Here is a 2,758-nt window from a genome sequence, read left to right as displayed (position 1 = left end):
TAAATATATATATATATAATATATATATATATATATATATACATATATATATATATATATATATATATATATATATATATATATATATATATATATATAATATATATATATATATATATATATATATATATATATAAATTAATCAACAATTATACTATAAATCAAGGGAATGGTATGTGTGAACTATATCCAAACGTGTGTATGTGAGGCTATGTGTGGGATTAGCCGTGCTAAGTTATCACACAACTCTTATGCTTAAAGGCTGTTGCTATAGTTATTATTAATTGTGCTGAAGTTGTACTTTTCTATCCGTGCAAAGAGACAACTTGCAATCTTACATTCCGAGTCGCCTTGTATCAGTGTTTGTGTCCAGATCTGGCCTGCTGACTGCCAAGGGCGAACATCGAGCGCCTTGACGCAGACAAAGCAGAGACAGGGCGATATCACGAGTGTCAACACATTTCCATTTCGTGAATAATCATATATTTTGTCCAACTGGGGCTGCTGAAATTACCCCCCTTTCCATCAGAAGCAGCGTCAGTGATGTAACCAGGGACCTCCTAAATAAATAGAGGAGCACGTGGGACTGTACCTTAGGGCGTAGGTTGGAACTCTAACTGAGTGTACAGCCCAATACGTCTCTCCCCATTGAGCAAAATTGAACTCTGTCTCTGCATGATTCCTTGCTTCTTGTCTGTTTAATAGATGTCATCAGTGTTTGAACCTGACAGTGATCCAAGCGGGAGGTCCGTGCAGGCTGAGAGAGGCGTCAAGAGGTCCGTGTCCAAAGCGGGGGTCGAGGATCGAGGACGCAGTCCGGAAGTAGGGCGGCGGGGGCAAGCAACGTCAACACGGGAACGGAGGTCTGCAGAAGGATCGACAAGGAAGACAACGGGACCAATCAAACATGAGGAAGAATAATACCTGGGATTTATATAGCGCTTTTTCTAAGTACCCAAAGTCGCTTTACATGTAGAACCCATCATTCGTTCACACCTGGTGGTGGTAAGCTACTTTCATAGCCACAGCTGCCCTGGGGTAGACTGACGGCCCCTCCAACCACCATTCAATTCACCGGTGTGAGTGGCACCGGGGGCAAAGGGTGAAGTGTCCCGCCCAAGGACACAACGGCAGCGATTTTTGGATGGTAAGAGGCGGGGAGCGAACCTGCAACCCTCAGGTTTCTGGCACGGTTGCTCTACCCACTCCGCCATGCCGCCCCAAGAAACACAAGAGAGCAAGGGTGCGCACAGAGCATGACGTGACCGCTTACGGAACACAACAGAAGACTACGTTCTGGCACGGGATAGCAGGTTGTGCAGGCTTTTTGAAGGCGGGTTTGATCATCAGCTCCAGGTGTGCAGATTGCCGGCTTTGCGCACTCTCGGAGCTTTACTGAGTGTTGTTAAAAGGAAAGGCCATGTAACACGGTGGTAAAAATGCCCCTGTGACAACTTTTTTGCAAAGTGTTGCTGCCATTAAATTCAAAGTGAATGATTATTTGCAAACAAAATTTAAGTTTCTCAGTGTGAACATGAAATATCTTATCTTTGCAGTCTATTCAAATGAATATAAGTTGAAAAGGATTTGCAAATCATTGTATTCTGTTTTTATTTACCATTTACACAACGTGACAACTTCACTGGGGTTTGCAATATAAAATCATGTAATAAAATATAGAACGGTGTTATTGATAAATGCTGTGCCGGGAGGCGGCAGTTTAATGATGTGTTGGCGGATGCTTGCAGTGTCAATATGGACGCTCACACACCCTAAATGCGCATGAAAGCCGGCATTTAGGGTGAACTGTCAGCATTCGAGCGTTGTGACCACTTAAGGACGTCTTCTGTCGCCGACAACTCTGAGACTGGAGCAATCAGGAAGATAATGGCTCACTTTGAGTCCAAACGACTTATTTGCATGGAAACTCGTCCTGTTTGTCATATTCTCATTCCTCACAACATGATCAGTGGCTTGCTGCGGCAAATTGAGCTCGTTCACTGGTGAAACACAATCCAGGAGCACTTGGAGCTCTTAAAGCAATTACCAGTGATTTTGCAAGACCGTCCTCAGCTGTCCCGCTCCTAATGAAATCTTAGCGCGCTTACGGCGAAACTTTGTCAAACAATCGAGTGTATAGTCAGTTAGGCTACTTTGACACGTCACTTTGTCTCCTGAAGAGTCCATTTTGTACGGAGGGTTGTATAATCACACACACACACACACACACACACACACACACACACACACACACACACACACACACACACACACACACACACACACACACACACACACACACACACACACACACACACACACACACACACACACACACACACACACACACACGCTTGTATTTCTTACATTCTTGAGACCTGAGAAAAATGCCTACCTCTTTAGGACCACCTTTTTATTTACAACATTAATAATATATTCAAACCATGCAAGTATAAAAAAAAGGCAAGCTTTTAGTAAAACATTGTATTTTCAATGTTTTTTTTTTTTTTACAATCGGTTAATCATTATTTACTACAAGTTATTACAGTGTGTCTCTATATACATATTGATTTCATTTTTTTAAATTAATTTTAGCCAAAGGGCACGCATTTAATTTTTTTACACACACTTGTTATTTCATATGTTGACCAGAGGGGGAGCACTTTTAAAACCGAAAAACAGTCAATTTGAAAAATCCCTCCTTTTTGGGACCACCCAAATTTTTTATAGATTTCAATTGTTTTCCGTATTGGGACCA

The sequence above is a fragment of the Entelurus aequoreus genome, linkage group LG09 (genome assembly GCF_033978785.1).
Source record: "Entelurus aequoreus isolate RoL-2023_Sb linkage group LG09, RoL_Eaeq_v1.1, whole genome shotgun sequence".
Taxonomy (NCBI): domain Eukaryota; kingdom Metazoa; phylum Chordata; class Actinopteri; order Syngnathiformes; family Syngnathidae; genus Entelurus; species Entelurus aequoreus.
The sequence above is the reverse complement of the archived record's forward strand: the minus strand, read 5'-3'. Positions refer to the sequence as shown.